Source organism: Lepisosteus platostomus, unplaced genomic scaffold (assembly GCF_059453375.1).
Source record: "Lepisosteus platostomus isolate fLepPlt1 unplaced genomic scaffold, fLepPlt1.hap1 Scaffold_30_H1, whole genome shotgun sequence".
Classification (NCBI taxonomy): Eukaryota; Metazoa; Chordata; class Actinopteri; order Semionotiformes; family Lepisosteidae; genus Lepisosteus; species Lepisosteus platostomus.
Window position 1 is genome coordinate 581,364 of NW_028291658.1, and position 23,637 is coordinate 605,000.

General features: G+C 46.6%; 10 non-coding genes across 10 annotated transcripts; 2 read left to right on the forward strand and 8 right to left on the reverse strand.

The window, feature by feature from the left end:
- Positions 1-89: 89 nt before the first annotated feature.
- Positions 90-171, reverse strand: trnas-cga (transfer RNA serine (anticodon CGA)). The gene has a single exon. It is a non-coding gene; the product is annotated as a tRNA-Ser (tRNA).
- A 1,364-nt stretch (positions 172-1,535) lies between these two features.
- On the reverse strand, positions 1,536-1,617 carry trnas-gcu (transfer RNA serine (anticodon GCU)). Its single transcript has one exon. It is a non-coding gene; the product is annotated as a tRNA-Ser (tRNA).
- Positions 1,618-1,991: 374 nt separating this feature from the next.
- On the forward strand, positions 1,992-2,065 carry trnat-agu (transfer RNA threonine (anticodon AGU)). The gene has a single exon. It is a non-coding gene; the product is annotated as a tRNA-Thr (tRNA).
- A 2,204-nt stretch (positions 2,066-4,269) lies between these two features.
- trnas-cga (transfer RNA serine (anticodon CGA)) lies at positions 4,270-4,351 on the reverse strand. Its single transcript has one exon. It is a non-coding gene; the product is annotated as a tRNA-Ser (tRNA).
- Positions 4,352-5,715: 1,364 nt separating this feature from the next.
- On the reverse strand, positions 5,716-5,797 carry trnas-gcu (transfer RNA serine (anticodon GCU)). Its single transcript has one exon. It is a non-coding gene; the product is annotated as a tRNA-Ser (tRNA).
- Positions 5,798-7,487: 1,690 nt separating this feature from the next.
- LOC148634900 (U5 spliceosomal RNA) lies at positions 7,488-7,604 on the reverse strand. Its single transcript, XR_015933334.1, has one exon. It is a non-coding gene; the product is annotated as a U5 spliceosomal RNA (small nuclear RNA).
- A 5,127-nt stretch (positions 7,605-12,731) lies between these two features.
- On the reverse strand, positions 12,732-12,803 carry trnag-ucc (transfer RNA glycine (anticodon UCC)). The gene has a single exon. It is a non-coding gene; the product is annotated as a tRNA-Gly (tRNA).
- A 5,699-nt stretch (positions 12,804-18,502) lies between these two features.
- Positions 18,503-18,584, forward strand: trnas-gcu (transfer RNA serine (anticodon GCU)). The gene has a single exon. It is a non-coding gene; the product is annotated as a tRNA-Ser (tRNA).
- A 4,210-nt stretch (positions 18,585-22,794) lies between these two features.
- trnag-gcc (transfer RNA glycine (anticodon GCC)) lies at positions 22,795-22,865 on the reverse strand. The gene has a single exon. It is a non-coding gene; the product is annotated as a tRNA-Gly (tRNA).
- A 213-nt stretch (positions 22,866-23,078) lies between these two features.
- trnas-aga (transfer RNA serine (anticodon AGA)) lies at positions 23,079-23,161 on the reverse strand. Its single transcript has one exon. It is a non-coding gene; the product is annotated as a tRNA-Ser (tRNA).
- Positions 23,162-23,637: the final 476 nt, after the last annotated feature.

Genomic DNA, 23,637 nt, shown 5'->3' on the forward strand with positions numbered 1-23,637 from the left:
CAAGCGATTTAGCGTTTTTATAGTACCAGGAAAGGAGAAGCGGCACTTCGCCTTTGCCGCGCAGGCATAAGGAGACGTGCGGCAGACGCCATAGTCGGCAGGATTCAAACCTGCGCGGGGAGTCCCCAACGGATTTCGAGTCCATCGCCTTAACCACTCGGCCACGACTACAGCGAGTTCGCCATCGCCGCATTCCTCCTTTAATCTAACACGGAGTGCGACGTGGCTGCGGAAACCTTTTCAAAGTCGCTCTCCGTTAAAAAAAAATAAATACCTTTGACAAAATACGTGCCGGCAGACAGACACGCCTCAGAGGGTTTAAGGCTGGCTTCACGTTCAAATGATAAAGTCTCCCCGTCCGGATGTCAAAATGCAGTTTTGGCAGACAAAAAAAACAGCAACAAACCACAAATGTGGATAAGGATTTTACAAGCTGCACCACACTGCACTTTCAAAAGCATTTACATTCCTGTTAGACACAGGAATTGCCTTTGATTTGCGTGCTTACAAACGCCATGGAAAACGAAACAAAACTAAAGCCCTCAGCTCTTGCACTTGATTATAATGCCATTACGTGTCGAAGCAGGAATTTACGTCATCCTACCACTGCAACACGGGAAATAGAGGGAAATTAGCACACGCTACGAATCGTCTCAATCACTCCCTAGAGTCGTAAGGCGCATTGAAGGGTGCACCCCCATCATTAATCGTTGTGCCTCTGTGAAAGGAAAGCTCTTGAGCAGTCTTTGAAACAGCTCGGATGAAACACTTGATTGCTTCCATGTGCATCTGGAGTCCATTTCTTATTTTCACTTCACGCCGCCCAAAGCATTTCTAAAACAGGAGATTCGCATTTGGGAATGCGCCCTGCCCTACAAATAAAACAGGTCTACGGGTCTGAAACCTGCTCCACGGAAAACAGCTCTGTTGCGCATTTGATCAAAGGGAGAGTCGCTGTTCTTACTTTTTGATGACATAACACCCAAAGGGGCTTCTTTGGAGCTGTATTCCAACCAGCATCCTAAAGTTTCTTGGCGGTATCCTTTACAGTCCTCTGTTCGGTCGACAAGGACAGAAGGGGGCAGCTTTCCTCACACATACAGTGCAATGTACTGTACTGTTCCCGTTCATTGAATTCGCAGTTCTGCATCAGACCTCTAACTCGTTACATTAGCTTGGATTTAAGCCACGAAGCAGGCTTCTACTGTATAAACGTCTAGAGGAATCACAAACTATTTGAGAGGCCATCATCCCAGGGGGAACTGACAAAGTCTATCCCTAAACACCTAGTGCAGTCTCTCGAGAGACTGTCAAAAATCGCTTTCTCCGTTTGCGTTGCAAGTAAGTGAAAACGCGGTATCAACCCAGAGCCACTTGGCAGCACGGGCATGTAAATACTGTTACTGTCACTGCTCGATACCGACGTTAGGCTACTATACCATGTTCAGCCACCGCTAGAAAATGTACGGCTCTAGTACCGGAGCAAAGAACAGGAGGGCCAACACCGAACGGGCACAAGTGTCAGACAAGGAGAGCGACAAGGATGGGACTCGACCCCATGTGTGCAGAGCACAATGGATTAGCAGTCCATCGCCTTAACCACTCGGCCACCTCGTCAACAAAACTGGGCTGTCCTGACATGGGTTGGCGCACTCCAGTTGATCTTTTTCTTTTTTTTCCCTCATACTCGAGGGTCATTTTCCTGTTCCACATGCGATTTCAACATTTTCCTTGGGAGATGTCAAGCCAGCAAGCCACTGGTTCAGTGGCCATTGTGGAGTTCAGTGGCCCTGTTGTACACAGAATGCACATTGAGCTCCTTGGACATGAAAAGTTCCAGATAAAAGCCATTTGTCATCCTTTCTCTTGGTGTCGATGTTGCTATTGTATGTAAAGGTGGCAACTTGCTCAGCGAACAGGCGGAGCACACACCGAATGCAGATGTGTCTGAGTGGTGTGTCCAAGTGGCTGCAAAACGACAGCACTCCCAGGGCGCCGTGGCTTAGTTGGTTAAAGCGCCTGTCTAGTAAACAGGAGATCCTGGGTCCGAATCCCAGCGGTGCCTTTTTTGTTCTGTGTTCTCGAACAGAACTGGTCATTATGGACAACCGCCTACAGCTAGACCTAATTAAATGCAAGTATTCATTTCCTGTCTTTAACGCGACTTGTTTTTCTTAAAATGGATGCAACTTGCAAAACATGAAATACAAACCTTGCTAATCAGTGCTAGCGGCTGGCAAAAAAAAAAAGAAGTCAGCAATGTTTTTTTTCTTTAACCTTAACCCTGCTAATGGAGAAGAGTTAAACAACCGAGTCTATGCAGCTTAAACGGTGCGCACGTCGGGTTCTTAGCTGAAAGGGTGGTAAATCACGCTCACCCCAGTTCTTAATCTTTTAAAGAGGATACAAAATTGAACCTAGTCGCCACATCACATACATCCTGTTCAATGATAAAAAGGTAACATCTATCCTTGCTCCAGAGTAAATCTCACGTTGAAGGCATCTTTTTTTTCACTTTACCGTGAATCGGGCTCGGCTGCACAGAGGAGAGAGCAGAGCAATGAGGTCACTGGGACAGGGGAGTCACATGCTGGCGGTTTGAATACGCGGAAGATCACTGAGGGATCCACAGTATATGGACCCTCCGTGCGCCATCAGTCCGCACTCCGGACTCTGAATCCTGCCATCCGAGTTAAGATCTCGGCGGAACCTGAGGCGCAGTTCCTTCTTAAAACGTAATCTGGTGAGCATTTCTAGAATCGTACTTGTATAGATGCAGCCTTTAATGTGTTGCTAGGTTAAAATTGATGACTTCTTGTATTTCAGTAGGTAACTGCCCTCTTGATTTCAGATTCAATTTCTTTATTACAGGGGCGCTTTTATGAAGACAGAGTCATGTTCAGGTACTTTGCTTGATGGAGGAAGCTCATTTCGGACTCTGTGATCTGCTCACCTGGAAAGGTCTGCTGTACTACTACAAGAGAGAAGTAGAGTCTGGAAGAAGGGACAATTTTATGATGCTTTGGAAGGTAGGTTTTTTTTTTCTTTGAAATCGAAATGAATCAGAATATCAGTGCAAAAGACAAACTCTTGGTTTGGTTTAAAGAAATATGGTTTTAAAACAGACAAAATGTAGAAAACAGGTGTTTCTCACTTTTGGAAAAGAATGGACCGGGGGTAATAGTTTACTAGTTGCAGTGCTGAGCTCACCGGGTTGCAGTCCTGCAATGTCACACGATGGCCAGTGGCGCAATAGATAACGCGTTTGACTACGAATCAGGAGATTGTAAGTTTGACTCCTGCCTGGCTCGGGTCGTTTTTAAACGCATCGGGCTACTCCCCTAAGTAGTCTGTGCTACTTACTGCATTGTAATCGTACTCAGTAAGAGATTTCCTTCATGTAAATGAACTGCACCTGACAGCTTTAGGAAATCACCTGGGCTCAGTACGGTGCTGAGAGCTCAGCGTTGCTGTTGTTCTAATTAGCACGCACTGCATCGGCTATGAACCCGAACTTTTCAATTATTCCGATCATTAAGTCAACACGTAGTCCACATGAAAGGTAGAAATATTCTCTTGTCTGTCTCTTGTTTGTATAGAACTGAATGTCCCTGACAATGTACTGTTAGTTTTAATTGAAGAACGGCATTTGTGTTCAAATATACCAGACAAGTTTATGTAACTGCTCTTGCGACACTAAGTTGTAATTAGTCAAGAAATAAAGTCGAACAACAGCTGCGGGTTTAATTCTGAACGTATGAGATTGCAGCGCCTTTTACTTCCATTGACAAATGATAGAGATTTGAAGAGAGATCCTTCAGACCAGCAAGCAAACCCACGGCTATTTCGGTTTTCTATCTAGGCAACGTTGGTGTCTGCAATAGCATACATGAAAGCGTGATGCAATTTCTGTGGCTACATTTGTTCCACGTCATGCACAGTAAGAATGTTTCTAACACCAAATACAATGTCAACAATTAGCGATCACGCCTTCTCCTCAGTTAACCCACTGAAACCCTTGCTGTTAACAGTTCTTTAATGCGTGCTTTACGAGCACCTATATATTGTGTCGGTTCTTTCAGTTTTATTCATTAGGTTTTCAAAGGCATAAGTACAACACCAGAGGTGCGAACGCAAGATGTGTGGTTATCTGAAGAACTCATTTCCATGGCAGCGGGGCCAAGCGATTTAGCGTTTTTATAGTACCAGGAAAGGAGAAGCGGCACTTCGCCTTTGCCGCGCAGGCATAAGGAGACGTGCGGCAGACGCCATAGTCGGCAGGATTCAAACCTGCGCGGGGAGTCCCCAACGGATTTCGAGTCCATCGCCTTAACCACTCGGCCACGACTACAGCGAGTTCGCCATCGCCGCATTCCTCCTTTAATCTAACACGGAGTGCGACGTGGCTGCGGAAACCTTTTCAAAGTCGCTCTCCGTTAAAAAAAAATAAATACCTTTGACAAAATACGTGCCGGCAGACAGACACGCCTCAGAGGGTTTAAGGCTGGCTTCACGTTCAAATGATAAAGTCTCCCCGTCCGGATGTCAAAATGCAGTTTTGGCAGACAAAAAAAACAGCAACAAACCACAAATGTGGATAAGGATTTTACAAGCTGCACCACACTGCACTTTCAAAAGCATTTACATTCCTGTTAGACACAGGAATTGCCTTTGATTTGCGTGCTTACAAACGCCATGGAAAACGAAACAAAACTAAAGCCCTCAGCTCTTGCACTTGATTATAATGCCATTACGTGTCGAAGCAGGAATTTACGTCATCCTACCACTGCAACACGGGAAATAGAGGGAAATTAGCACACGCTACGAATCGTCTCAATCACTCCCTAGAGTCGTAAGGCGCATTGAAGGGTGCACCCCCATCATTAATCGTTGTGCCTCTGTGAAAGGAAAGCTCTTGAGCAGTCTTTGAAACAGCTCGGATGAAACACTTGATTGCTTCCATGTGCATCTGGAGTCCATTTCTTATTTTCACTTCACGCCGCCCAAAGCATTTCTAAAACAGGAGATTCGCATTTGGGAATGCGCCCTGCCCTACAAATAAAACAGGTCTACGGGTCTGAAACCTGCTCCACGGAAAACAGCTCTGTTGCGCATTTGATCAAAGGGAGAGTCGCTGTTCTTACTTTTTGATGACATAACACCCAAAGGGGCTTCTTTGGAGCTGTATTCCAACCAGCATCCTAAAGTTTCTTGGCGGTATCCTTTACAGTCCTCTGTTCGGTCGACAAGGACAGAAGGGGGCAGCTTTCCTCACACATACAGTGCAATGTACTGTACTGTTCCCGTTCATTGAATTCGCAGTTCTGCATCAGACCTCTAACTCGTTACATTAGCTTGGATTTAAGCCACGAAGCAGGCTTCTACTGTATAAACGTCTAGAGGAATCACAAACTATTTGAGAGGCCATCATCCCAGGGGGAACTGACAAAGTCTATCCCTAAACACCTAGTGCAGTCTCTCGAGAGACTGTCAAAAATCGCTTTCTCCGTTTGCGTTGCAAGTAAGTGAAAACGCGGTATCAACCCAGAGCCACTTGGCAGCACGGGCATGTAAATACTGTTACTGTCACTGCTCGATACCGACGTTAGGCTACTATACCATGTTCAGCCACCGCTAGAAAATGTACGGCTCTAGTACCGGAGCAAAGAACAGGAGGGCCAACACCGAACGGGCACAAGTGTCAGACAAGGAGAGCGACAAGGATGGGACTCGACCCCATGTGTGCAGAGCACAATGGATTAGCAGTCCATCGCCTTAACCACTCGGCCACCTCGTCAACAAAACTGGGCTGTCCTGACATGGGTTGGCGCACTCCAGTTGATCTTTTTCTTTTTTTTCCCTCATACTCGAGGGTCATTTTCCTGTTCCACATGCGATTTCAACATTTTCCTTGGGAGATGTCAAGCCAGCAAGCCACTACTGTGGTTCAGTGGCCAGTGTGGAGTTCAGTGGCCCTGTTGTACACAGAAAGCACATTGAGCTCCTTGGACATGAAAAGTTCCAGATAAAAGCCATTTGTCATCCTTTCTCTTGGTGTCGATGTTGCTATTGTATGTAAAGGTGGCAACTTGCTCAGCGAGCAGGCGGAGCACACACCGAATGCAGATGTGTCTGAGTGGTGTGTCCAAGTGGCTGCAAAAAGACAGCACTCCCAGGGCGCCGTGGCTTAGTTGGTTAAAGCGCCTGTTTAGTAAACAAGAGATCCTGGGTCTGAATCCCAGTGGTGCCTTTTTTTGTTCTGTGTTCTCGAACAGAACTGGTCATTATGGACAACCGCATACGTCTAGACTTAATTAAATGCAAGTATTCATTTCCTGTCTTGAACGACTTGTTTTTCTTAAAATGGATGCAACTTGCAAAATATGAAATACAAACCTCGCTAATCAGCGCTCGCGGCTGGCAAAAAAAAAAGAAGTCAGCAATGTTTTTTTCTTTAACCTTAAGCCTGCTAATGGAGAAGAACCTAGTCACCATATCACATACATCCGTTTCAACGATAAGAAGGTAACAACTATCCTCACTCCAGTGTAAATCTCACGTTGAGGGCATATTTTTTTCCACTTTACCATGAGTCGGGCACAGCTGCACAGAGGCGAGAGCAGAGCAATGAGGTCACGGGGACAGGGGAGTCACACGCTGGCGGTTTGAACACGCGGAAGATCACTGAGGGATCCACAGTATGTGGACCCTCCGTGCGCCATCATTCCACACTCCAGACTCTGAATCCTGCCATCCGAGTTAAGATCTCGGCGGAACCTGAGGCGCAGTTCTTTCTTAAAACGTAATCTGGTGAGCATTTCTAGAATCGTACTTGTATAGATGCAGCCTTTAATGTGTTGCTAGGTTAAAATTTATGACTTCTTGAACTTCAGTAGGCAACTGCCCTCTTGATTTCGGATTTAATTTCTTTATTACAGGGGCGCTTTTATGATGACAGAGTCATGTTCAGGTACTTTGCTTGATGGAGGAAGCTCATTTCGGACTCTGTGATCTGCTCACCTGGAAAGGTCTGCTGTACTACTACAAGAGAGAAGTAGAGTCTGGAGGAAGGGACAATTTTATGATGCTTTGGAAGGTAATGTTTTTTTTTCTTTGAAATCGAAATGAATCAGAATATCAGTGCAAAAGACAAACTCTTGGTTTGGTTTAAAGAGATATGATTTTAAAACAGACAAAATGTAGAAAACAGGTGTTTCTCACTTTTGGAAAAGAATGGACCGGGGGTAATATTTTACTAGTTGCAGTGCTAAGCTCACTGGGTTACAGTCCTGCAATGTCACACCAGGGTCAGTGGTGCAATGGATAATGTGTCTGACTATGGATTAGGAGTTTGGAGGTTTGACTCCTGCCTGGCGCTGGTTGTTTTTAAACACATCAGCCTACTCCCTAAGTAGCCTGTGCTACTTACTGCATTGTAAGAGCGATTGTGAGCGGTTTTGTTTTCTCTCTTTGACCAGCCCAGCTGCGCCCCACCCGAAGGCAGGGAAGCACAAAAATTGTATGGAACTCATTCATGCTCCTCTCCATGGAAATCTTTAGTAAAAGGCAAAAGATTTGTACGAGATGAAGAGAAACCAGAGTGCGTGGCTGGACAGCTGCAGGAGCCCAGGCCGCCTTCAAGCCCTCTGCCCTGCCGGTCGTGGTTGGCAATGCACCTGGCCTTACAAACGAGCCAGTGGGGCCCGTTCAGCTCCGGGCTCATCGCCTGCGGCTCTCGGCTTACCTGGCAGGGGAGATACCTTGATCAGCCTGTAGTTGGTGTAGTTGGATTGTTTTCTTGTTTTCTGGAAGCAGTGTTTGTTTTGCAGTTTGAGATGGCAACCTTTGGATCCCGCAAGAATGCTGTACGTTTTGAGCTTTTGGATGACCTCTTCATGGATCGTATGCAGTTAGGCAGAAAAGTGTTACAGAAGGAACTTGGCTTTGAACCTCGGCACTTGGATTTCATCTTCGCTCTCCCAGGTCAGAAAGCATTTGAGGTTGTTTTTGCTACCTATTCTCTGTTTGAACAATGTGTGGATGTGTTTGAGGCAAAAAGAGGGAAAGTTCCTGCCCTTGAGAAGATCAACTTGCAGCCTCTGACACAGAGAGAGAGGAAAACGGTGCATGTTGTTATGTTCTCGGAAATGGCAAAGACGGAGGACATTCACACCTGGCTTAAGCAGTACTGCACAGTCCACCATGGAACTGAGGTTAGAGATGTTGATGGTATAAAAACAGGAGCAAGGAAATTCGAGGTTCGCTTGCTACCGGACAATGTAAATGGAGGCTTAAGGCACCTGCCCTCTACAATCCGGCTGGGCGCCTGCAATGGCTATGTTTTTTATGTGGGACAACCAAAGGTGCGTCGGCGCTGTGGTGCTGTGGGACACCTGGCATCGTCCTGCACTGTGAAATGCTGCAAGACCTGTGGCAAACAGGGACATTTAGCCTCTGACTGTTCAATGCTGCCAAAGTGCAATTTATGTGGCTCGGAAGGACACGTTTTTAAGAACTGCCCTCACGCCTACGCCAATAAACTCAAAATGAGAAAGGATGAGGCAGTGCTTGTTTCAGCCAAACCGGCCCGAAAAGCCAAAGCAAACAACAAGTCAAACAAAGAACCCTTGTTGAACAAAGAGTCTCAGCCTCCAGCCAGGATCAGTCCTGCTGTGGCTCCGGGGCCGGTGGAAGAGAAATCCACTACGCTCCCACAACCGCAGACTGCACCAGACAAGCACGAGGGTTTGAAAACCCCAGAGAACAGTGAGGACCCCTCCCCCACTCCTGCTCCTCAGAACGAGGGCCATTGTGGGGCCCCCACCGGTGGAGCGGGTCCAGCGACGATACCCAGGATTCAGCGGAGCTGCTTTTCTCAGACTCTGCAAGTGCTACAGATGCCCTCCTCTCCTCCATCCAGTCCGTCACGGAGGATCTGCAACAGCTGGTGGGTGAGGGGGAAGAGGAGACTGGTGCATCGGCTGCACCCCTTTCCCCTCAGTGCTACCAGGAGCTGGACTTGAGGAAAAGGAAAAATGACTCTGTTTTCTCCCCGAGCGAGGAGGAAGGAGAGCATGGCGATAGGGACAGCTGGAACCCCTCCACCCCTCCTTCTACCCCCTTCCTTGAAATGGACTCCGTGAACGCTTTTACTGCTGCCACCCTGATGAAGGCTCATTCAGAGGATGGCTGGCAGGAAATTGGTAAGAAGAAAAAGAAAAAGAGAAGGTAACAGGTGAGACCGAAGAGAAATGTGTTTTGTAAAGACTGGTTCCACTTTCTTATGTAATATGGCTCTAAACATAATTTCTCTTAACACCAGAGGTATCAATGACAGAGTTAAATGCCAGTGTGTCTTTGATTACCTCCAGCAGAGAGAGGGAGATGTGTTGATGTTGCAGGAGTGTGCTTTAGCCTATCAAGAGAGGTATAAAAGCTTTGAAGATAGGTGGGATAAAGGGCCTTCTGTTTGGTCAGGGGACAATAACAACAGAGCCTCTGGCGTGGCCATTCTTTTCAAAGGATGGGCTTTCAAATTGAAAAGTATTCAGAGGGTCATAGATGGCAGGTTGCTGTGTGTGGATGTGGAATGGGGGACCGTTAACCTGCGGCTAATCAATGTGTATTGTCCTACTAACGTGGGAGGAAGGGTGGAGCTACTCAAGGCACTCTCTCCCCTATTGTTAAGTAGCACAGACGTGATAGTGGGAGGGGATTTTAATTGTATCTTAGAGCACACAGACAGGCAGTCTAGCTCTCCGATAAAATTGGATTCCAGCTCACTGGCCCTGCAAAACTTAGTTCAAGACTTTAAACTCTCAGACACATATAGATGTATATATCCCACAACAGCAGGATATAAATGGTCAGGGAGGAATAGCAGCTCCAGAATTGACTATTGCTTTGTCTCAGAGAGAGTGAAAGTTGTTGGGGTCACTCTTCAGCCTGTCTTCTTCTCAGATCATCAGGCTTTAGGGTGTAGAGTGGAACTCAAGGGCGGGACTGTCTTTGGCCCAGGCCTCTGGAAACTCAACACTAAGCTGCTAGAGAACGAGGGGGTAGTATCCCGCTACAAGGAGAAACTATCACAGTGGCTGTCCTTGCAGTGTCTGTACGGGTCAGTAGGAGAGTGGTGGGAGGAGGTGAAGATGAGGACAAAGGCCTTTTTCATGGCTGAGGGAAGGAAGGCTGCTGCCAGACGGAGAGGAGTGCTAGCCAGGAAACAGAGGCAGCTGCAGCGTCTCTACACGATGCTGCACAGTGGCTTCGCTGTGCTCGAGGATATCACCCTTTTAAAAAAGGACATCCGGAGCATAGCCGAAGAAAGTAGTCGAGGAGTGCTGTTAAGAAGCAGAGTGCAGTTCTTGGAAGAAAATGAGAAGTGTACTCGCTTCTTTTTCAGGAAAGTGGTAGGCTCCAAGTCTGTCATGGAAAGTGTAGTTGATGAGGAGGGACGAGAGAGAACAGAGCCGAGTGCTATCCTCTCCTGCACCAAGGCCTTCTACTCAAGACTGTACAGCTCTACAGAGGTAAAGGATGAAGAAATTCATTTTTTTACCTCAAAGCTAGAAAACGTTTTGAGTGAAGAAGATAGGGAAGTACTTGAGAGGGATTTGACAATAGAAGAGCTGAGACAGGCTATGGAGAGCTTACAGAAGAGGAAAACTCCGGGTGCTGACGGGCTCCCTAAAGAATTTTATTGCACCTTTTGGGATCTGCTTCAGGATCCGCTACTGCTCCTATTGAGCGAAGCTATAAGACAGAATTGCTGCCTGACTCCTTAAGAGAAGGCACTATCTCTCTCTTGTTTAAGAAAGGAGCAAAGAATGACATAAAGAACTGGAGACCCCTCAGCCTGTTAGGCGTGGACACTAAGATCCTGTCCAAAGCCCTTTTCCTGCGCCTACAAAATGTAGTGGCCTCACTGGTAGGGAAAGAACAGACTTGTGGGATAGCAGGACGCCTGATGAGCGACAACCTGGCCTTGTTGAGGGATGTCTGTCTGTACTCAGAGGATCGCTCCCTCCCTCTGTGCATTTTAGGTGTAGACGTAGAAAAGGCCTTTGACCGCCTAAACCGGCAGTACTTAACATTGGTACTTGAGCACATGAATTTTTGCCCCATCATGAGAAAGTGGATTAACCTGCTGTACACAGGTAGCAACAGCAGAGTAATGGTTAATGGCAATAGATCACACCCCTTTGAAGTCTGTTCAGAGGTGAGGCAGGCCTGCCCATTATCCCCCTTGTTATTCGTTTTGGCTATGGAGCCCTTAGCCTGTGCCTTGCGCCAGGATCAGGCCATTAATGGGATACCAGTGCCTGGAAGTGGGGGAGGAGAGGTAAAGACATCTCTATACATGGATGACCCTGCTCCTCTCTGACAATGCCTCAATTAGCAGAGCTCTGCAGTGCTGTGATCGTTTCTCTTTGGCTTCATCCGCAAAAATTAACAAATCTAAGAGTGAGATTTTTTATCAGAACTGGAGGGAGCCAAAAGAAGGACATGATCTCAGGCTGCAAGAGAAGAGAATTAATTTACAGGTGCCATTCCCCGGCATTGTGGCCATTGTCGGTGCTCACACGCGATAAGATAAGGCGGAGGAGAGTGGGGCATGCCCAGCGGCAGACATTCAAGGAGGGGGCAGTGCGAGGTGAGGTGAGGTGAGGTGCGACACCCCGGAGCCCCGACGCAGCTAATGCGGAGCACTTGTTGGACTGGCATCGAAAGGACGTGTGCGCACGGAGCGAGCCTTCCCTGCGGCGGAGCGCGGGAACTTTCTCCCCCCCTCCCGCTGCAGGAGTTGTGTGCGCTGCAGCGGTGCCGAGAGAAAAGCACAGAAGGCAGCAGGCTCTGGAGAGCAGGTAAGAGATGGAGCCTTGTGGGCAGGCGAGCAGGCCCGTTTTTTGGAAATTGCTGAAAAGGTTTGTTCGGTGTGTGGCAGGCGCACGTCGCGAGCTTGCGTGGCGATCTGCCGGTCTGGAGTTATGCAAATGAGGCCGAATTGCATCCCGGGACATGCTGCGAATGCGCAACGGTGACTGCAGATGTGTAGGAAACGGTGCGCTCGTTTTCTTGTTTTGCCCACACTTTTGAGTGTTAGTGTGGCGTGTGAGTGTGCGAAAGAGTGGGCCCAGCAGGAGGCGGTGGCGTGCAGGGCGAGGAGGTGGCCTAGGCTGCGCAATTTGTGCTGTGGGTGCGGGCCTCTTGCAACTTGGTTTATTTGGTTTATTTATGGTTCGCATAAATAAAACCGGAAAAGAGGAATTTATTCTGCTTCCTGTGCGTGCAGTAGTTACAAAGTTGAACGTCTTTACACGATCTGCTGCAGTTTTCAGTGGGCGGGCTTTGTCAGATGGCTTGGAAAAACGCACTGTGTTTCGGCTCGGGAAACATCATGAGCAGTGTCCTGCATGTTTTCTGTGTATAGCTGTCTTTTAACGCATACAGAATTCATTCGAAATCATTGATTTCTCCAATTAACAAGGGTCGCTTTTTGAACCTGCCAGAAGCATTCTTTCAATGTAACAGATTTACTCCGGGGAAAGGCAGCATGACATTGAGAGTAGCTCAAGCTTTCAGCACCCGTATCGGACTGCGTGTATGCAGACACCGCTCAGAATCCCCTGTAAGATTCTCCTTCAATTCTGTTTTGCATTCCGTTTTTCAAAAGGCTGCGCTTTGCTAGTCACAATCCAAGGCTCATGACAGCATTTGAAACCAATCGCCACTGCGTTGGCCGGGAATCGAACCCGGGTTAACTGCTTGGAAGGCAGCTATGCTCACCACTATATCACCAACGCACGCCAACAGGTGCCCTGCAGGACACCACCAGAGAATGCTCACGATTTCGGAAGCTGTCTCCGGGACGTGGTGATTCCACACATCCTGAATAAATCATGATATTGTTAGTTGCTGTAGCTAGACGTTCAAATGAGTTTCATGGCCAGATGGACTGTTTCCTCCAGCGGTATAGTATTGCAGTGAGACAGCACGATGCCTGCAAGACTGTCACGCTAAACGCCACAGATTGTGTTTGTGTTGGACAGTTGGACCCTACAGTTGGACCCTCGTCGACAACCTGAATAGCTTATTCAGAAGCAGTGCTGGACCGGGAACGAACCAGCTTCTTCCCAGGCACAAGAGTGACTTGTGAGGACTGCGCGCCGCAGTCAGATTCCTCCGCCCGTCCTACTCCGAGCTGCACCTTGACTGGTTGGCCGGTAGCCAGAGGACGCCGGGACAACGCCCATTGGACAACCGCTGGAACAGAGGCTGCAACAGAGCCTGTCAGCTGGTTTGGTGTTCGTGCCGGGAAATTCCAAATCCATACACAGTGGATAAGTAAACCCCATGTTCTACATTGCGTCTCGAGAATTTAATTGTACCTCAACACAAGTTGTTATCAATTTAATTCATGAGTAATGTATTTACTTCCGAGTTTAGAGTAACAGTGGGTAATAACACTGATTAGCGATTTGGTAACCGAACGATATATATTGACATATATTCTCTGTTGTGTATCTCTTTGTGTTTGCATCTCTTCGGGATTATATACCTTGTATATTGATAACCCTCACAGTAAGGTCTGCCACTCGTATCCAGGCAGACTAGTATATGTTTGGTGTACAATTTATATTAATAAATGTATCTAGTGTATTGAACCCCTGTGTGTGCGTTGTTAGTTGTTCTGACGATTGATTTTCTAAAAGCCCCAACGAACAACCTTGTGATTACTGCTACAATTAATAATTGTCTCAGTAAACCCATCAAACCATTACATTTAATGGCGTCCCTGGGTGGGTGAGTTTAGAATGAAATGAGAATCAGTCGCACAGAATAACTGAAGTTCAGCACAGCACCGCGGCTTCTATACGCGAATACCGGGTGTGCTGATAACTGCGTAAAGAAATCCCCCTGTTTTCTAGCGTTTAGTGTAACATGTGCTGATTGGAAATCCATCTGCTCGGGTGTCTAGATTCCATACTGTATTTTGGAAAAAGAAAAAAAAAAGTAATACTCTTAAAGTTTCTCTGACGTAATGACAATGGCTGCTAAAATGTCTGAAGTGGAGTCGCTTATAAGTACTATTTCTAGCGACGACAATCCTGGTTACTGGAGTGGTATCGAAAAGTTGAACTTTGATGATATTGAGAAGCTGCAAGTAGATTTAGTAGCTAAGGTAGCGAACCAGCTTAACACAGGAGTGTCTGTGAACGCAGTTCTGGTCCTATCGAGTTTCACCTTAAATCTAGCTAAACAGCTGGAACTGTCTTTGTCCGAGCTGACAAAGTTTCAAAAGCTTCAGGGAACGCTAGAAAGATATAAGGTGGAGCGAGTCGAGTTGTTGGATATAATCAGAGAAAAGAGAGTGAAAAATGAGGAAAGTGAAGACTGACTCAGGGAAGTTTTAGGTAAATTAGATGACTTGTCTGCTAGAGAAACTGCGGCTGAGGTAGCTAGGAGAGACCTGGAAGGGAGCTCGAAAGAAAAAGAAAAAGAAATTGAGAGTTTAAATGAGCTCAGCCAGGAAAGGCAAAAGGAGTCAGATGCTGCCGTACTGGAAGCAAAATAGACTAGATCCCACTTGCATGCCAGCCCACCTAGCAGCCCGGAGCGCTCACCCAGCGCGCCGGGAGGAGGTTTCTCCCGGCCAGGGTCTGTGGTCGGATCGGCATGGGGGAGATCGCCGAGTCCTGCGCGAAACGCAAGGGCGAGTCAGTTCAGGCATAGACCCCCTGCTCCTGATCACGGCCGTCTCCCTGCCCGCGGAGAAACCGTAAAAATTAACCTCCACTCCCTGAGGCAGTTAGCCAAAGATGTAGAAAGGTTTGACCCGTCAGTGTCAGGGAATAATGTGGAGACCTACATCGATGAGCTGAGATATACTTTGCAGTTTATGCCCGAAGCGTCCGAACAGGAAAAGGCTATGTAAGTAAGGAAAACTACCAGCCGAGCGATCCACGAGTGGATGTCTAGACAAGGACCGGAAGTCTGTAATAGCTTTGAGGAGCTGTGTCAGGCAATGATCGGAGAATTTTCGGCTTTTATCGATCCCATAGCTGCCGTGGCTGCTGTGCACCATATTAAGCACGAAAAAGCTGAAGCCCCTCGCGACTATTATCAGAGGCTTAGGCGCACTTATTTTGCAGGGCGGAATGAAGAGGGTTGCGAAGAGAACGTGAATTTCAAAGGTTTATTCATTGCTAATCTGCATCCCTCAGTCAGGAAAATGATTGTGATGCACACACAGCGATGAAAATGGCTGACATTAGAAGGTTGGCTCAAAAAGCCTGGGGAGCTGAAGTCTCTGCTTCCTCAGAGCGAAAACCTGCTAAAACGGCCGTGTTCGCCACTAAAGCCAGCAGGGTTGACGACTCGCCTCAGCTCGAGGCAGCTGAGGTTCCTGAGCTCGCTAAGCCCCGGCACAAAATAGGCAGGCAGGACCGCACTAAGCGTCAGAGCCGCCGTGAGCGCTACGGGGAAGGCAAGGGCTCAGGCAGAGTCTATCATAAGACTGGACGAAGGGAGTCGACTGCAGCCCGCCTGGCCAGGCTTGAACAAGCCCTGCCTGAGAGATCAGGACAGGGTAAACCTTCCGCACCGAATGCCAGAAGTGTGAATGAGCTTAGGGGGACCACGCCCCTTCTCACTGGAGGAGGCGGGGATCCGTCCCAAGCCCCTCCCTCAGTCTATCTGATTGGGTGGGAGGGTTCCTGCCTGGAAGAAGGCTGTGACTCTGAGTTGGGCGCTGACCCCGCCCCTGAAGTCAAAGAAAAGGCAGGCTTCCAACAATTCTTAGGGAATCTCAGCCAGAAAGGCAAAGCAAGGCGTATTTATATCAAGGTTTTTCTTGAAAACGTCTTAGATAGAGAAGCACTGATTGACACTGGGGCTGAAATTAGTTTGATGTCAGCCGATCTACTCAGCGAGCTCAAACGAGTAGCGAAAGGAAAAGGCATCAGACTTAAGGTAGAACCGTGTAAGATAGATATTTCCAGCTATACCCAGGATCATGCCAGGATCACACACCGAGTGTGGGTGGCACTTAGGTTCGGGCCAATGAACATGGTGCATCCTGTTTACATCTCTAGGTTAAAAAGAGAGCCACTACTCATTGGCCAAGACCTGCTTGACAGGCTGGAGCCTCTGGTGGACTGCCAGCGTGGAAAATTGTGGGCTCAGGTCAAAAACCCTAAGCCTGTTGCACAGCAAAAAGGGGGATTCAGTGGTTATGCTGTGATCACACAGTGCCCACTGAACACTATAGCTGAGTTGGAGGTTCCTCCTGGTTCCTCTGGACGAGAATAAATGTCTCTTCTTGCTTTCCAAAACTACAGGGAAGTCCTGCCCAGGCCAGCACTCCCACGGTCTCCCAACTACAGGAGCAGTGCTCCGAGCAGCTGCTTGACCCGCCAGGTAAAGCACACCCCCTTTTCATCCCTGAAGAAGAGTGGATCTCCCTGTCCGGTAATGAATGGGAGTCCTTTCTGTGCACCCTGGTACCTCAGGGGGTCCAGGACTACCACCCCATGGTGGTGGGAGGGGGTCCAGGTGGCAGAAGTGCAGGTTGATGATGTAATTCTTAGCCTCAGCTCTGAGAAGTCCATAATCAGTGAAGGTCTGTTCGAGGACCTGTCGCGAAGCTGTCAGGTGACCCTGGTGACGCAGTCACAGGTTCTGTGGTGGGCACCCCCACCTCATAGGTCCATTTGGAGCAAAGGAAGCTGTGTAGCTTCCATCTCCATCGGAAAAAGGAAGTTTGCTCACTACTTCCAGGTAGCACCTCAGCTGACCCATTCGGTCTGCATTGGTGCAGACCTATTGGTTCGACTGGGCGCCCAGCTGGACACAGTAAACAGTGTGCTGTGGAAACGGGTGGACCCAGATGCCCACTCTCTAAGCGGTGACCCCGAGAACATTCGGTCAGGTCAGACGATTCCTCAGGCCTGCCAGGTAGTAAACGAATCGGACCTGATCGTTCCTGCGTCAACAGCAGGGTTTCCGGTACGCCTTGTCCTAAAGAAGGGACAGAGAATGGACGCTGAGATGGTTTTCTTCCAACCATCAGCTCAGTTTATCAGACTGAACCTAGCAGTCTGTTGTACCCCCAAACTGGAACGGAATGGCCGAGCCACCTGCCTGTTGGTGCAGAACATAGCAAAACAAGATGTCAAAATCCCTGCTCGCACTGACATGGGACTGGAATTGACAATAGTTTCTATGATTTCGAACTGGCCATCCCAGTACTGGGGCAGCTCCCTGGTCCCTTGGCTTCATAAAAGCGCCACTGTAATAAAGAAATTAAATCCAAAATCAAGAGGGCAGTTGCCTACTGAAATACAAGAAGTCATCAATTTTAACCTAGCAACACATTAAAGGCTGCATCTATACAAGTACGATTCTAGAAATGCTCACCAGATTACGTTTTAAGACGGAACTGCGCTTCAGGTTCTGCCGAGATCTTAACTCGGATGGCAGGTTTCAGAGTCCGGAGTGCGGACTGATTGCGCACGGAGGGTCCATATACTGTGGATCCCTCAGTGATCTTCCGCGTGTTCAAACCGCCAGCGTGTGACTCCCCTGTCCCCGTGACCTCATTGCTCTGCTCTCTCCTCTGTGCAGCCGAGCCCGATTCACGGTAAAGTGAAAAAAAATATGCCCTCAACGTGAGATTTACTCTGGAGCGAGGATAGATGTTACCTTTTTATCATTGAACAGGATGTATGTGATGTGGCGACTAGGTTCAATTTTGTATCCTCTTTAAAAGATTAAGGACTGGGGTGAGCGTGATTTACCACCCTTTCAGCTAAGAACCCGACGTGCGCACCGTTTAAGCTGCATAGACTCGGTCGTTTAACTCTTCTCCATTAGCAGGGTTAAGGTTAAAGAAAAAAAACATTGCTGACTTCTTTTTTTTTGCCAGCTGCTAGCGCTGATTAGCAAGGTTTGTATTTCATGTTTTGCAAGTTGCATCCATTTTAAGAAAAACAAGTCGTGTTAAAGACAGGAAATGAATACTTGCATTTAATTAAGTCTAGCCGTAGGCGGTTATCCACTGGGATTCAGACCCAGGGCCTCCTGTTTACTAGGCAGGCGCTTTAACCAACTAAGCCACAGCGCCCCGGGAGTGCTGTCCTTTTGCAGCCACTTGGACACACCACTCAGACACATCTGCATTCGGTGTGTGCTCCGCCTGCTCGCTGAGCAAGTTGCCACCTTTACATACAATAGCAACATCGACACCAAGAGAAAGGATGACAAATGGCTTTTATCTGGAACTTTTCATGTCCAAGGAGCTCAATGTGCTTTCTGTGTACAACAGGGCCACTGAACTCCACGCTGGCCACTGAACCACAGCAGTGGCTTGCTGGCTTGACATCTCCCAAGGAAAATGTTGAAATCGCATGTGGAACAGGAAAATGACCCTCGAGTACGAGGGAAAAAAAAGAAAAAGATCATCTGGAGCGCGCCAACCCAGTTGGGACAGCCCAGTTTTGTTAACGAGGTGGCCGAGTGGTTAAGGCGATGGATTGCTAATCCATTGTGCTTTGCACGCATGGGTTCAAATCCCATCCTCGTTGGTTTCCATGTCTGTTTCCATTCTGTTTTTGATCCCTATTGCTCAATGCACAGTGAAAGCATTGCATACATGTGTCTGACAATGAGAAATGGGCCCCTGAGACAGTCATTTGCCTGTTTCACAAATGATCGTATTTTACTAGAGATTCTGTTTGGGATTCAGATGTGCATTCGGACAGCAATCCCTTTCAAGAAATGATACGTTCTGGATGAGGTCAAAGGTGCATCATTTGGACACTTTGTGGGCTTGAAATACAAAGAAAATCATGTTCTATGGTACAAGATAAATACAAAACTTAAGCTTTTATTATAATTAGATTTGTTTATAAAGCATAAGCAATCATTTATTACATTAATATATGTAAAAATAACATTTTAGCATCATACGTTTAGTATATTTAGTCCCTAATGCTGAAAGAAATGATCATAGAACATGACTTCTAACCTTACCTGCGGTGTTTTTGATCCCTATTGCTCAATGCACAGTGAAAGCATTGCATACATGTGTCTGACAATGAGAAATGGGCCCCTGAGACAGTCATTTGCCTGTTTCACAAATGATCGTATTTTACTAGAGATTCTGTTTGGGATTCAGATGTGCATTCGGACAGCAATCCCTTTCAAGAAATGATACGTTCTGGATGAGGTCAAAGGTGCTGGAACACTGTATTTAGGATGTGTTTGCAGTTATTCTGTGTTTCTAGCTTCAACCCAGTGATATATATATATATATGCTCACTGCTTTTTTGGTACATGCCCAGGGCAATAATCATTATGAGGATTTATTTCCATATGTGCTAGAGGTAGTGTTGTGAAATTCTTCAACACACTGGATCGCAGGTTTAAACCTGCACTCTTACTCCTTAAATACCAACAAATGCAGATATGTAGCAATCATATTGTAGCTGACACTCATTTGCCTGTTTCACAAATGATCATATTTTACTAGAGATTCTGTTTGGGATACGGATGTGCATTCTGACAACAATCTCTTTCAAAAAATGATTTTACCTTATCGCAGCTTTGCCCCTCTTGCCTCTTTGGAAAATATCTCCATCTTGTGGTCGTTGTTGGTAATGTCTAGACAATATCTCCATCTTGTGGTCGTTGTTGGTAATGTCTAGACAATATCTCCATCATGTGGTCGTTGTTGGTAATGTCTTCTTATGCCCTTTTTTTATTTCAATTCTTTATTAGTTGATTCTAGAATCTCTACAATAGAGCTGAAAATATCAGTTTTGTAGCAGACAATATGACATTAGTTATAGTCCAATTAAGACTTTATTACCCTGTTTGTAACATAACAAATTAAAATTGATTAAAACTAAGTTTGGAACACCAGGGAACATAAAAAATGATTTTTAGGAAAACCATGAGGTTCTCTGTGTCCGATGCCTGCAAGGGGAGAAAGCTAGAATCCTTTGCTTTTTCAAAATTTGAAAATAAACATCATATAACAACAGCTTTCATTCCTAGGAGTGAAAAATAACCATTTTTGAAGACATATTAGTTTCTAAAACACTACAATAAAGTTAAAAACATCCGTTTTATATTACTTTTAGTATTTTTAGTGAAATTAGTCATTTATTGCACTATTTTTAATATAATCTCTAATTAAAAGTGAATAGAATTAAGTTTGGAGCAACAAGGAACACAAAAAAAAAGATTTTAAGGAAAAAAATGATGTCTTCTGTGCCAGGTGCCTGCAAGGGGAGAAAGCTAGAATCCTACCCAGGCTCCTGGAGCTCTGTCCTGGCTAAAGGAGGGTGAATCCATCCCCTTCAAAGCTCCATGAAAAAATGATCATTTAAAATTTGAAAAAAAAAACATCATATAACAACAGTTTTCATTCATAGGAGTGAAAAACAACCATTTTTGAAGACATATTAGTTTCTAAAACACTACAATAAAGTTGAAAACATCCGTTTTATATTACATTAATTTTTGTGAAATTAGTCATTTATTGCACTATTTTTAATAAAATCTCTAATTAAAAGTGATTAAAATTAAGTTTGGAACAACAAGGAACACAAAAAAAAAGATTTTAAGGAAAAAAATATTGTCTTCTGTGCCAGGTGCCTGCAAGGGGAGAAAGCTAGAATCCTACGCAGGCTCCTGGAGCTCTGTCCTGGCTAAAGGAGGGTGAATCCATCCCCTTCAAAGCTCCATGAAAAAATGATATTTTTAAATTTGAAAAAAAAACATTATAGAACAACATCTCTTGGTCAACAGAGTGCAAAAATCCAACTTTGAAGAAAATCCATTGACTGATCCCCGAATCCTGACGTTTCTTTGCATGATATCGGGCTTGCAACCACTTTCTAGAAAATTATGAAAAATGCCAAAAATGAAAAAAAAGTTATCAATTCTAGAGCCTAAGAGGAAAACAAGACAAATGTATATCTCCAAATAATTTTATGTGCTTCAGAAGAGCCCAGGAAAGTTTTTTGCATACATGAAACCACGCCCGTTTGCACGTAAGCAGACATGGTTGCACACACGACTGCATGAAAGCACGCGTGCATGCGAAGTCATCCTGTTGAGCATTTGAAAAGCCGCACCACGCCGCACTTGAAATAGCTCTTACCTTAGTGGTAGACGCAGGAATCGCCTTTTTATTTACGCTCTTACCAACGCGATGGAAAGCAAAACAAAGCAAAGCAGAGCAAAACAAAACGAACAAACGAAAACCCTCACGTCCCGCACTTGCATATAACGCCGTTACGTGCCCAAGCGGTATTGTACGTCATCCTAGCACTGCACCCCGGGGCGTACGGTATATGGGAACGAGCACACGCCATGAATCGTCTCGAATCAGTCTCTACAGCTGTAAGGTGCCTTGAAGCGTGCACCCCCAACATTCTTCTTTGCGCATCTGTGAAAGGTAAACTCTTGAGCAAACTCTGAACCAGCTCTAAGGAAACTAATCCGATTAGACGTTACTTTGACTCATCTTTTTACTCTCAGTGCTGGTTTGCTCAAACTCCAGCTAGGGTTAGTGTTAGCATTCCCACGCTACTTAGACACTTTGTTTACGCTCAGTGCTGGATTTTGGGAACTTCAGGACGAGTGGGAATTTTCTCCTATCTGTCAATTCTGTTTTGTTTTGGAAACTCTTGGCTGCCTATATTGTACAGTGCAGCGTGAAGGAAACATTTTCCAAAACTGTGTCAGCTCAAAAGTTGTAAGAAAACCTCTCCAGCTGCTTTAACTCTCTTCATTTTTGTCATTTAATGTGACACTCGATGTATAACTGGAGCCTCACATATGCAAATGGTGAGGCTCCAGTTCGACACCCAGTTCGACACCACTTTACAGTATATGACAAAAGCATGGCAGACTGTGCCGGACCGGCAGATAACTTCCGCTTATTTTTACCATATTAAACATTGGAAATCCTCCCACTTGTATTTGTGACACTTGATTTTGGCTCCACCTAAGACACTCTTAAATCTTCAAACACTTTTCTCTTCTCCCGCAACACTCTTGTCTGTCGGCACTACGTGGCAGCGTTGCATGACAACCCCTCTCACCACGGAAAGGAACCTAACAGCTTTGGTAAGAGAGGAGAAAAGGACCTGGCCAGTATGGGGCTTGAACCCGGGACCTTGGCATTATTAGCACCACGCTCGAACCAACTGAGCTAACCGGCCTCGCAACAGTGCTCCTCTCTGTGCTGCAAAAAATCGAACTCAGGGAATTTCTTTTGTCCTCCTTTGAATAGAAAGCCGTGTAATTCAGTGTTTGGGCTTTCTCGTGCAGTTTCATGGTTCTTGTAACCCAAATCCTACACTGGCCTGAAGTGCCCCCCCATTTCACAGCATTTTTCAGCTGATTTAAAATGTACCTAAAGGAGAAGCATTATTGAAGACCATCAATTACCAAGAGCTTTTGTCAAAGGTTTTGGTGGTCATTTTGAATGACCACAGAGCGCTGTGACCTCGGTTTTACATCTCATCCAAAAGACAGCGCCCTTTTACAACACAGCATCTCCGTCACTATACTGGGGCATTGGGACCCGCACAGACCTCAGGGTGAGCGCCCCACCGCCGGCACCATTAACACCGCTTCCAGCTGGAAGCTTTGTTTTTCCCTGTAGCTCACCCTCATCCGGGTACTGACCTGGCTCACACCTGCTTAGCTTCAGTGGGTTTTTTGAGTTGTGAGTTGCAAGGGGATGCAAGTGATGGAGCCGCTCGCTGCAAAAGCCACTGCGTTGGCCGGGAATCGAACCCGAGCCTCCCGCGTGGCAGGCGAGAATTCTACCACTGAACCACCAATGCTCAGTGCCTGGGTCTTCAAAAAAGACGCTTTTTTGGTGCTCTGTGCAAAACGCGTCGACATCTGCTTCCAGCTGCAAAATGCCATTCGCGGACGCTGAAGAACTTATTTCCAAGGCAGCGGGTACAAGCGATTGGGCGTTTTAAAACCACCAGGAACAGCAAAGAGGCGCGCTTCTTTGCTTGCGCCGAAACACACCGACTGGAGGCGGATAACGTAGTCGGCAGGATTACGAACCTGCGCGGGGAGACCCCAATGGATTTCTAGTCCATCGCCTTAACCACTCGGCCACGACTACAGCAAGCCCCACTGCCGCTGCGTTCTTGCTACAATCTTACCTGGATCGCGAGGCGCCGGCGGAAGCCTATTTCAAAGTCGTTCTCCGTTTCAAAAAAACATTTCCAAAATACAAGCCTTGCAGACAGACACGCCTCAGAGGACTTAAGGGTGGCTTCATGTCGGAATGATAAAGTCTCCCCGTCCGGACATGAAAATGCCACTTTGTTACACACAAAAAAAGAATCAACAACAGAGAAATGCCCACAAGCATTTGAAAAGCCGCACCACGTCGCACTTGAAATAGCTCTTACATTAGTGGTAGACGCAGGAATCGCCTTTTTATTTACGCTCTTACCAACGCGATGGAAAGCAAAACAAAGCAAAGCAGAGCAAAACAAAACGAACAAACGAAAACCTTGCGTATAACGCCGTTACGTGCCCAAGCGGAATTGTACATCATCCTAGCACTGCACCCCGGGGCGTACGGTATATGGG